Below are 12,385 nucleotides of genomic sequence, written 5' to 3'. Positions count from 1 at the left end.
TGTATAAATAATAATTATAAGACAAGTGCTCTTGTAGCCATCACCCAGGTGGTTGAGACTTGGTATAGTGTGTGGCCAGTTTTCATAAATATTCTGTATTTGCACAAAGAGAAAAAAAATTGGATGCTGCAGTTTGTTTTATTTATTAGGCCAAATCTGCTATTGTATTGTTCCTATCTTGTATAACCTTATGATGATTTTGTGTCTGTGTATTCCATCAATCACTGAGAGAAGTATTAAAATCTTCCCTTATGATTGTGAATTTTTCTATTTTCTTTTAATTGTGTCAATTTTTACTTTATAGAATCTGAAGCCATTAAGGACAAACTTTAAATTGTTATATCTTTGGAGGGTTAAAATTTTAATCATATGGAGTGGCTCTATCTCTAGCAGTGTTAAATTCTCTATTTGGATAATTCAGATTGTTGTGTGTTTTCTGCGTACACAATTATATCATCTGTGAATGAGTTTTTTTTTTCTGGCCTCATGCTTTGGTTTAGGCCTCCACCACTATATATATCTATCATTGCTCCAAAGTCTCCCTGTCATTGAAGCCTTAGTGACAGCCCTATGTAAAATGTCAACTACCACCCCAACATTGTTTCTCCTTCCTTCTTCATTGTACCCCTTGGGCACTATTTGGCATGTTATATGTGTTTCTTGTTTATCAAGCCCGATTTGCTCATTTATTTAAGAGAGTTATCGAGTCTATGTGCCAGACCCTGTTCTGGATATGGGGGATGCAGCAACAAACAAGACAACTGCAGATCTCAGCCCCCTTGGAGGATACATTCTGGTGGCGAGGCAGAAAAAAGACAAACACCATGCTTCTACTTCAGTGAGGCCTGTCTTGACCACCATATTTTAAGAAAAACATCCCTTCTCTTGACTCTACTTTCCTTTCTACCTACCTTATGCCCCCCCTTTTTTCTTTGCTCTGTTTTATAGCCCAGCCCATCAAGAGATGTCGATGCTTACTTTGTCTCCAAGTTTCTCTCGTTACTTCTCACAGTCATCTCAGCTAGGCCCCTCAGCAGTCCAACAAAACCGTCTTGTCAAGGACACTAGTGACCCCCCACATAGCTAAATCCAACAGTCAGCTGTCCTTTTCCTGGACCTGCCAGCTGCATGCCACCCAGGTAATGATTCCTTCCTGCTGATGTGATTTCCCCAGCCAGCATCCAGGGAGACGCTCTCTTGGTCTTCCTCTCACTGGCCCCTGCTGTTTCATCTCTTTTGCTGATGTCTCTTCTTCCCTGATTCCTTGGGGTTGGAGCAACTAGGGCTTCTCACTGACACACACCTTCTTGGTGTGCCTACCTCTTTAATGGTTTAAAAGCCCTCTCCACCGATAACTCCCAATGTTGTATCTCTAGTCCAGACCACGCTTCAGAGGTCTAGACTTGTATGTCTGGTGCCTCCTAACATCCCCATTTGGGTGCCTGAGAGGCATTTCATGCTTGTCTAAAAGAGGATTTCTGGCCAGACACAGTGGCTCATGCCTGTAATCCCAGCACTTTAGGAGGCCAAGGCAGGTGGATCGCCTGAGGTCAGGAGTTCGAGACCAGCCTGGCTAACATGGCAAAACCCCGTCGCTACTAAAAATACAAAAATTAGCTGGCCATGGTGGCGGGCACCTGTAAAAATTAGCTGGGCATGGTGGCAGGCACCTGTAATCCCAGCTACTAGGGAGGTTGAGGCAAGATAATCACTTGAACCCAGGAGGAGAAGGTTGCAGTGAGCCAAAATCGTGCCACTGCACTCCAGCCTCGGCGACAGAGCAAGACTCTATCTCAAAAAAAAAAAAAAAAAAAAAAGAGAGAATTTCTGATCTTTGCCCACTTCCCTTCCCAAAGCCAGCTCCTTATCTCTGTTGATACCAAGCCTAGCCTAGCAGTTGCTCAGCCCCAAACCTTGAAGTCATCCTGAGTCCTATCTCTCATCTCCTTTCAATCTGTGCTGATAGTCTATTAGTTTTCCCTTCAAAATATAGCCAGAACCTAACTCGCTGACACTGCTGATGGGAGTGTAAATTGGACACCTGGAAAATTTGGGGGGCAGTGTCTACTAATATTGAACATTCATATATGCTGTGATCCAGCAATGACACTCCTAGAGGTACATACCTACACCAAAAGATCCACACTAGATGTTTATATTAGCATTCTTTGTATTAGCCACAGACTAGCAAAACTCCAAATGTCCAGCAACAGTATGATGGATAAATTATGGAATATTGCCACTATACAGCAATGAGAACAAAAAAGCAATTGCTACATGCAACAATAGGGATGATACTCACAAGCACAGTGTTGAAAGAAGCTGGACACAACAGGGTCTATGCTGTATGATATCACGTACATAAAGTTCAAAAAGGAAGTCAGGAGAGTGGTTACCTTTGGAAGGAGATGGTGCCTGGGGGCCAGCACAGGAGGCCTCTAGGGGTGCAGATAATGAGTGATTCTTCATCTGGGTACCTTAGATAGTGTTTACTTTGTGCAAATTCTTTGAGCTGTACGCTTATGATTTGTGCACTTTGCGTACATAAGTTTTACTTAAATTGAAAAAGCAATCCAGCTTTAACCACCCTTATCGCTTTTTTTTTTTTTTTTTTTTTTTTTTTTCTGACACAGCTTTGCTCTTGTTGCCCAGGCTGGAGTGCAATGGCACCCTCTTGGCTCACAGCAACCTCCGCTTCCTGGGTTCAAGCGATTCTCCTGCCTCAGCCTCCCGAGTAGCTGGGATTACGGCATGTGCCACCATGCCTGGCTAATTTTGTATTTTTAGTAGAGACAGGGTTTCACCATGTTGGTCAGGCTGGTCCCGAACTCCCGATCTCAGGTGATCCGCTCCCCCCTTGGCCTCCCAAAGTGCTGGGATTACAGGCATGAGCCACCATGCCTGGCTCACCCTTATTACTTCTATATTCCTACCTCAGTCTAGGCCACTACCATCTTTCACTTGAATGACTACTAATATACTTTTTTTTTTTTTGAGACGGAGTCTCACTCTGTTGCCAGGCTGGAGTGCAGTGGCACAATCTCAGGTCACTGCAACCTCCGCCTCCCAGGTTCCAGCAATTCTACTGCCTCAGCCTCCTGAGTAGCTGGGACTACAGGTGTGCATCACCACATACAGCTAATTTTTGTATCTTTAGTAGAGACGGGGTTTCATCATGTTGGCCAGGATGGTCTCGATCTCTTGACCTTGTGATTCACCTGCCTGGGCCTCCCAAAGTGCTGGGATTACAGGCGTGAGCCACCACACCCAGCTGAGTACTAATATTCAGTCACCTCTTCACCCCTGCTCACAATCTAGCCCAAGGACAGTCTATTCTTTTTTTTTTTTTTTTTTTTTGACAAGGCCTCAATTTGTCACACAGGCTGGAGTGCAGTGGCATGATCACAGCTCACTGCAGCCTCCACCTCCCTGGCTCAAGTGATCCTCCCACCTCAGCCTCCTGAGTAGCTGGGACTACAGGCACGTACCACCTGCCTAATTTTTAAATTTTTTGTAGAGATGAGGTTTTGCCATGTTGCCTAGGCTGGTCTCAAACCGGACTCAAGTGATCTGCTCACTTGGGCCTCCCAAAGTGCTAAGATTACAGGCATGCACCACTGTACCCGGCCAACAGTCTATTCTTAATGCAACCAGAGTCATCCTTTTTAAATAGTATCAGGTTTTATCATTCCAAGGCTTACAACCCTGCTGCAATGGCTTCTCATATCCTTTGCTCAGTGTCTCCTCAATGAGGTCTATCCTGACCACCCTGCTGAAGCTGCGTCCAGCATCCCTCCAGCACTCTTGATCCTCCTTGTTCTACTCTATTATTATTATTACCAGAGTACTTTCTTCTTCTAACATATTATAGGGGTTTGAAAGGTAGCCCCCCAAAAGATACATCTACCCAGAACCTATGAGCGTGACTTCATTTGGAAAAAGGGTCTTTGCAGATGTAATTAAGTTAGGGCCTTGAGATGAGATTATCCTGGATTAGGATGGGCACTAAATCCAATGACAAGTGTCTTGAAGAGAAGAGGAGAAGATAAAAGGGAAGGTGATCTGAAGACAGAGGCAGAAACTGAAGTGATGTGTTTATAAGCCAAGGAATGGTGAGGATGGCCAGCAGCCACCAGAAGATACAAGAGGCATGGACTGCATCTCCCTCAGAGCCTCCAGAAGGAACCAGCTCCACCAGCACCTGCATTTAGGACTTCTGGCCTCCAGAACTGCAAGAGAGTAAATTTCTGTTGTTTTAAGCTACCCAGTTTATGGTAATTTGTTACAGTAGTCCTAGGAAACTAATACACATACTGCATAATTTATTTACTATTTATTATTTTCTGTATGCTGTCACTGTAAGCTCCTTGAGGGTACAGATTATGATTCTGTTCACAATCTATTTCAAATACCAATGCTTGACACACAGTAGGCATTCAAACTTAAAAATAATTGATTCTATTGATAAAGTTAATAAATATTGATTAAAGTAGTCTAAGATTTAGTTGGATAAACGAATTGTGACATATCTATACACTAGCAGGTACTACTCAACAATAAAAGGAATGAATTATTATATACACACCAATATGGATGAATCTTAAATACATTTTGCTAAGTGAAGGAAGCCAGATATTAAAGAGAATATACTGTATGATTTCATCATGTGAATTCTAGAAAAGGCAAATCGAAGCTGTCAAGAGAAAAAGCAGTTCGGTGGTTGCTCAGGGACCAAACAGGGTCAGGGAGCCTGGCTGCAAAGGGACATGAAGGGACTTGGTGAAGTGATGAAAATGTCCTCTATTCTGATTGTGGTGGTGGTTCCAGGGCTATCTATATTTGCCAAAACTCCTCAAACTGTACCTTTAAAAGGAGTACATGTTATTGTAAATTATACCTCAAAAAGGTGATAAAATAAGGTGGTTTATTTATTTAGAATAATGTAATAATTGTCTAAAGCAAATACCCAATATAGACTCTGGAGCAGGCCTAAAGGTGTCAGAGTCAAAAAATATATGGCAAGAAGGTACAGTAGAAGGAAGCAAAAGATATAAAACCCCAACAACAGAAAAGAGATAGCTGCTGATTATTGAGAGCTCTCCCAAGCATGTACGCACAAGAAGACACCATTAGCAAAGCCCACACTGTGGACCATGCAGTGACATCTCCCTTGCTGCATCAAGCCCCTGGAACACAAACCAGCAGCCTCCGTCATGAAAGATAAACACTGCTGTAGAGGCAGGAGGATGGCTTGAGCCCAGAAGTTCGATACCTGCCGGGGCAATACAGTGAGATCCCATTCTCCACAAAAAGGAAAAAGAAGGAAAGAAAGAAAATCTCTGTGGGGCAAACAGAGCAGCTCTTCTGGGGGATGCTGGTAGTTGTTTGTTATCCCCACCCACCTCACTATCTCCCTGTTCTTTCCTTCAAGATGGGCTTAATTCTGACGACAGATCACTGATTTCATTTATGAAGTGGAGTAAACACTGCTCAAAGTATTCAAAGGTTTCATTGAATATGATCAGGATCAAGCTCTTTGAAAAAGTTAATCAGTTATTGGTTCAGAAACACTGCTGGTGGCTTTCAAATAACATGTTTTATAAGAAAGAGAAATTCCAGACTAGTCTGTCTTGTGAAGATTGATGGAAAAGGGCCTGCATTGCCAAGACAATCCTAAGCCAAAAGAACAAAGCTGGAGGCATCACGCTATCTGACTTCAAACTACACTACAAGGCTACAGTGACCAAAACAGCATGGTGATGGTACCAAAACAGAGATATAGACCAATGGAACAGAACAGAGCCCTCAGAAATAATACCACACATCTACAACCATCTGATCTTTGACAAACCTGACAAAAACAAGAAATGGGGAAAGGAGTCCCTATTTAATAAATGGTGCTGGGAAAACTGGCTAGCCATATGTAGAAAGCTGAAACTGGATCCCTTCCTTACACCTTATACAAAAATTAATTCAAGATGGATTAAAGACTTAAATGTTAGACCTAAAACCATAAAAACCCCAGAAGAAAACCTAGGCAATACCATTCAGGACATAGGCATGGGCAAGGAATTCATGTCTAAAACACCAAAAGCAATGGCAACAAAAGCCCAAATTGACAAATGGGATCTAATTAAACTAAAGAGCTTCTGCACAGCAAAAGAAACTACCATCAGAGTAAACTGGCAACCTACAAAATGGGAGAAAATTTTTGCAATCTACTCATCTGACAAAGGGCTAATATCCAGAATCTACAAAGAACTCAAACAAATTTGCAAGAAAAAAACAAACAACCCCATCAAAAAGTGGGCAAAGGATATGAACAGACACTTCTCAAAAGAAGACATTTATGCAGCCAACAGACACATGAAAAAATGCTCATCATCACTGGCCATCAAAGAAATGCAAATCAAAACCATAATGAGAGACTATCTCACGCCAGTTAGAATGGCAATCATTAAAAAGTCAGGAAAAACCTTCAATAATTTATCAGCTAACTGGAACTAGAAAGATATAAAAAGGATAGTATATCATCACTGTCTTAGAACAGGACCCTTGTAAATTATACCTCAAAATAAGGGGGAGTAGACTCTGAGGCCAAGATTGTGTGCAGGATGTCGATCAGGAGGGAGCCTTGGGGCCAACAGGTGTAAAGGAAGTCAAGGCAGCAGGACTGGGCAGGCCCAGTGGCATGGCTGTCGGCCCAGTGGCATGGCTGTCAGCCCCGTGGGGAGCTCTGAGGATGAGACACACTTTGACACTGTCCCACACTGGGGTGAGAGAGTTATGTCTCCATTGATTGTTATTGGAGGCAGCCACCTTGAAAGACAGCATAAACTTGGGCAAGGTGGTTCTCTTCAGCTGGGCAGTGCTCAAGTGGCAGACAATGAAGGGCCAGCTGCTAGCAGGTCTTCCAGTGGCTGGGGCCATAGTCCCTTTATTCCTGAATGGAGATTAGGAATAATCTGCACACAGTGGCAGCCAAGGCAAGGCCAAATCAGATGGTAATGATATGAGCTGCTTTTAGTTTCAGGCAGTTGATTACTTACATAGACAGGGGAAGTAAGTGGGTAAGCCAAAGGTGCTAGGTTCCTGGGTCCTTCTCTCACACTCCAAAAAGGACAACACCTACTCAAAAGGGGAAGGATGACTGCAATAGGAGTTGTGGGATGCTTTGTTACTGGGGAGCCAAGCCTAGACTGCAGCTAAGTGGTTTTGCATTCTGCAGATCTATTCTGAGCACTTCAGAATCTCATCAAAACCCTCGCAGGAAAGACAGGGAGGCAAGAGGAGCTGGCCTCGGGGCAACTCCTCACAAGCCTCCCATCCTCTCTGTTCTGGGAGAATCATGAGGCATTTTGCCAAGACCTAGATTATTAATAACTGTGGCTCAACCCCTGCCCGTACAGCATCTGGGCCAGGATGGAACCGTTCTCTACAGCACCTGTCGCAACAACCAAGTGGAGTATGTTTCAGGCCTCTAAGGATAGTTTAACAGTAAGAAATTAAATATCATTCATAACATTAACAGAAAAAAGAGAAAAATTATATCATCTCAACAGATGCAGAAAAGGCATTTTGCAAAATTCAACACCCATTTATAGTTTAAGCTTTTCTAGCAGACTAGGAATAAAAAAGAACTTCCTTAATTTGACACTGAATATAGCAAGCATTATTCTTTTTTTTTTTCTGAGAAGAGTCTTGCTCTGTTGCCCAGGCTGGAGTGCAGTGGTGCGATCTCGGCTCACTGCAACCTCTGCCTCCCAGGTTCAAGCTATTCTCCTGCTCAGTGAGTAGCTGAGACTACAGGTGTGCACCACCACGTCTGGCTAATTTTTTGTATTTTTAGTAGAGATGGAGTTTTACCATGTTGACCAGGCTGGTCTTGAACTCCTGACTTCAGGTGATCTGCCCATCTTGGCCTCCCAAAGTTCTAGGATTACAGGCGTGAGCTACTGTGCCCAGCCTGCAAGCATTATTCTTATTGGTAAAATATTTAAAGTGTTCTCCCTGAGACTGGGAATGAAGCAAAGATGCTATCTTTTCTATTCAACATTGTACTAGAGGTCCTAGCCAGTGCTATAAGGCAAGAGAAGTAAATAAAAGGCACATAATCTCACTTATTCAAAATTATTTACCTGGAAACCCCAACTATTTGAAACAAAGCTGGTAATCTGGAAGACTAACATTCTCTTATAAAGCAATCTAAAAAGGTCTTGGAGCAGCAAAGATGCCACAAAGCCTAGGCTCTTCACACACAGAGTCCCTTAAGCCCTCATCCTGAGGCTACGTACAATCCTAATAAATGGCTCCATTTATTTTCCAAGCCTACCTTGGAAAATGGCAACAGAGATTGGCAAACCAAACAAAACCAGTGTTAGTTACCAGCCTAAAAGGAAAGAACACGCATAAACCATAAAAGGTAGATGAAGCAGTTTAAAAAAACAGTGCTTATAAATCACTTACTAAAAGGGCAAACAGCTCCATACCTCAGCAGCCCTGAAGGCACTGTAGTACAGGACAATAATTGACACTTGTAATAATGACTTTGAGTCATCAGGAAAAGATAAGATTATGCTTATGACTCACTGCTTAAGAAGGCAGGAAATTATATTTTGTGTTAAAGGTTTTTAATGTCTGATTTTGAAGAAGTTTGGGTTATTTATATGGAGAAATTTTAGTGTTAGGAAATTACTTTATAGGTAATATCTGATTTCTTTTACAACCTACCTACTAAGGTTTTTCATGGCTTAAGCAGTACTTGGCCAGAAACAGAAGTCAATTTCACAAGTGTTTGGATTGAGCACCTGTGATACTTGAGTCCATAATGACAGGCTCTGCTCCAGGCACTCAGTCCAGGGATGTTATTTTTTTTTTTCAGAGTTGTTACTATTTAAAGGCAGCTGTGGCCTGACCACGTGAGCATACCGGGCTGAAAATGCTGAGCAGGATATGTAATTTCTTCTAAGTTGAGTTGACCCTTTGATGAGTAAGTATTGAAAGCATGCAAATATTCATTGCATTTGCTCTTCTATCTTCTTAGTTCACTGTGGGATGAGATGCTATTATGTCACACCCAATTCCCCTTATCCCAGCCTGGAATGTGGCCTGCAGAAGGTTCTCTGTGTCTCTTCACCTGAAGCCCTTTCTTGGCTATGGAAGCATGTTCAGCCTAGGTCCAACAACAAGGAGTTAACATCTCAGGAGTAACCCTCATCTTGATAAATGAAGGCCTGGTAGATTCATTCCCAGCTTCCTCACTTCTCAGTGGCATTGAGCGCAGTGGTCCACAGTGCTAACCTGCTCATTAACACACCTTTTATCTCCTTTCTTCCCTTTCCTGCCTCATGCCTCCGTACCCTCACCCCACTTTCTGGGATCCCCTCCCCACTTCAACCAAGATCCCTGCCTCAGGGTTTTGCTTTTGGGGGAGCCGAAATAAAACATCTGGTGCCAGAAATGGCCCTAGAAAGTGGCCTCAAGATGAGACACTGGACTTGATGCCAGCCAGATGACAACAGGATCCCACTGCTAGTAGTAAGTGTAGTGGTGATAAACCCTGTCACACTACTGGGTCAGTTACCAACACTCCCACCTGGGTATGGATTGGAATGAAAGAAGACAGGCTCTGATTAGCCAACTATTACCTGAAGAGATGCTCTGACAACTAGAAAGCCCCCAGGTCTCTATTTAAAAGAACCCACATCTCCTATGTGCAGAAGCCAGAATGTACTGAGAATCTGGCCCATGATTGGATTACAGCGGTGATGCAGATTCAAAGGAGACCAAATTCACTTGCCCAGAAAGTCTCCTTTGCTTAAGTTAGGGCCCTGATTGGGAAGGAGTGTGACTCTGAGATATGAGGGGCCCATTTGGGCAAATGCCCTCAACAACCTTGGTACCCCAGATTCTTCTGAACCCTTGGGTCTAGCAGAAGTGGCTCACTCCCCCTTGCTAGAGGAGAGTAGCCTCCTATCACCTGGAAGCCATTCCAAGGCCTCTCTTGAAAGGAGACTGGCAAGATAACCTTGGTCTTCCTCAGGATCTGTCCCTACTTCCACTCATTACTTCTAAACCAATAAATAGGGCTGAATATCAGCATGCCCTATGCAGAGAAATATTATCCTGCTTTGAGAAGAAATGGATTAGTCCCCCAAAAGAACAGAACCTGGACTGGCAGAAACTGGAAGAACATGTATGGTTATGGATCTTGAGGATGCTGGCTTAGTGGGAAGTAGAAATGAAGTTGGATAAGGAAGAGTTTATTGACATAGACTGTCTTCTGTGACTCAGGATTTGGCATGTTTGTAAGAACACATGGAGCCAGTCCTAATACACTGCTGCAATGGGCCTTGGTGCTTGAGGATGATGGTATGCCAAAAACGAGGTGGAGATTCCACAATTGCTTAACAAGAGTGCTGAGGAGGGGTCAGAAGGCTCAGAGGGATGACATGCTAGAATGGATATAAGGTGAGAGAGCCCACCCATGGGCAGGGGTATTTCCTTCACTGAAACAATAAAGACTGCGTTGGTAAGGTGACAATAGCATTGTTGAGAAGCTCAGTGGTGGCTGTCTTCTGTTGGCTAGAACTGACAACAGAATATGCTGGCACATAACTGGGCCTCCTATGATAGGAAGGATTCCAGAACAAAAAACTAATGGCTGCACTCAGACATTAGAGGAATAAAATGAATACAGTAACCTAATGGGCCGCAAGGCCAGAAGAACAACCAGGGAGCTAAGGACCAGTGGCTAATAGATTATGGCGCTCCTAGAGGTGAGGTGAAAGGGCAGTCAATGAAGTTATTGTTATGAAACCAAGCCAACCAACCAAACAGCTGATGAGTAAAAGACCGATGTCAGCCACCACAGTGGAAAATCCTGATCTCTCATAGTTACCAGACCTAGTCAGTTCTCAGTTCCAGAGCCCGTGGATTGAAGGAGAGTCTGGGTCTCCTGAGGAGAAGCCCTGCAGCACTATAGCAATCTTAAATAATACACACTGTCTCAAATCTTTCCCAAAGAGCCCCATGGCCATTTTTCAGAGTAACTGTACACTGAGAAAGTAGAATATACACATCTTTCAAGAACTACTCAACACAGGGCCTGAGTGACATACCCAGGGAATCTAAAGCGCCATCACAGCCCTCTTGTTAGAGTGGGACATATAAGATAGGCAATCTATAAAGTTCTGACCCAAGGCTATCTCAGGGCAGATCCAGTAGGCCTGTGGGTCAATCCCCTGATCTCCCTCGTTTCTGAGAGGATAAATGAGATGAGTGCACTTAACTGAGAGACCCCAAAATTGGTTTCTTGATCTGAGGGATAAGAGCCATAATGGTAGAAAAGGCTTATTTAATGCTCCAAAATGCTCTCTCCATCCCACCCCCTCCCCACTCCTGGTCAAAATCAGAGGCAACATCCCAGGAGTATTGACAGTGATCCCCACAATATCCCATTGAATGGCTCCTGCAAAGCAAAACAGAGCAAAAGTGAAAGATAACAGTGGACTAGCATAAACCAAGAAGTAACTCCAATAGCAGCTGCTGTGCTAGATGTAGCATCCCTTCGAGTCAGCACTTGATATGAGGCTGGAGATGTGGTTAATGAATTCTTTTAAATCCCCTTCAGAAAAGAGAAGCAAGAACAGGTTGAATTCATCTGGGTCAGATAATACATTCACAGTTTTGCTCCAGGAGCATATAAACCCTCCTGCTCTGTTACAAAACAGTCCAAAGAAGTCCTTGATCATTGTGACATTCTGTAGAACATCATCCTGGTCCAACAGGTGGATGACAAAATGTTAACTGGACCTGGTGAATGGGAATGAACTGGCAAATAATCTGAGTGTTTCTTATGACACATGCACCAGAGAGAAGGAGGTAATTCCTACAAAGATTCAGAGGTCAGAGGTCCAACAATCTAGGGAATACTGGGACATCCTGCCAAGTCAAGAGCCAGTTATTACATTTTGTACCTTCTACTACTAAGAGAGGCAAGCACTAGGTAGTATTATCTGGATTCTGAAGTCAGCATGTACAACACTTAGGAATACTGCTCTGACCATTTCTTGGGTCACTCAGAAGGCTGCAAGTTTTGAGTACACAGTCAGAAGGGCTTTGTACCTCTCTATGGTTCAGGGTGTAGTGTAGGGGTACCTCTTGGTGATATGTGGGGGTAACAATAAATGAGAAATTTCACAAATACAGCAGGACAGGGGCAAAATGATCAGGGGCTCAGACATCTAAGAAAGGAAAGTCTAGGTCATCTCATGAGGCCAGCCATGCTGACCAGCAAAAGTGCTGGTTGAGGGTGAGGGGAATCTAGAATAAGTAGAAGAGGGAGATGATAAATGTTAATTATGGCTTCAGGACCAATACGCAA

The 12,385-nt window shown here is 43.4% G+C and overlaps 1 protein-coding gene across 2 annotated transcripts in view; it reads right to left on the bottom strand.

Annotated features, from left to right (window-relative positions):
* LOC129483098 (leucine zipper transcription factor-like protein 1) overlaps positions 1-12,385 on the bottom strand; it is a 204,365-nt gene that overhangs the window by 25,111 nt on the left and 166,869 nt on the right. The gene's annotated exons all lie outside the window — the stretch shown is intronic.

Source organism: Symphalangus syndactylus, chromosome 1, assembly GCF_028878055.3.
Source record: "Symphalangus syndactylus isolate Jambi chromosome 1, NHGRI_mSymSyn1-v2.1_pri, whole genome shotgun sequence".
Classification (NCBI taxonomy): Eukaryota; Metazoa; Chordata; class Mammalia; order Primates; family Hylobatidae; genus Symphalangus; species Symphalangus syndactylus.
Note: the sequence above shows the minus strand (reverse complement) of the source record. Positions and strands in the feature narration are given on the sequence as shown.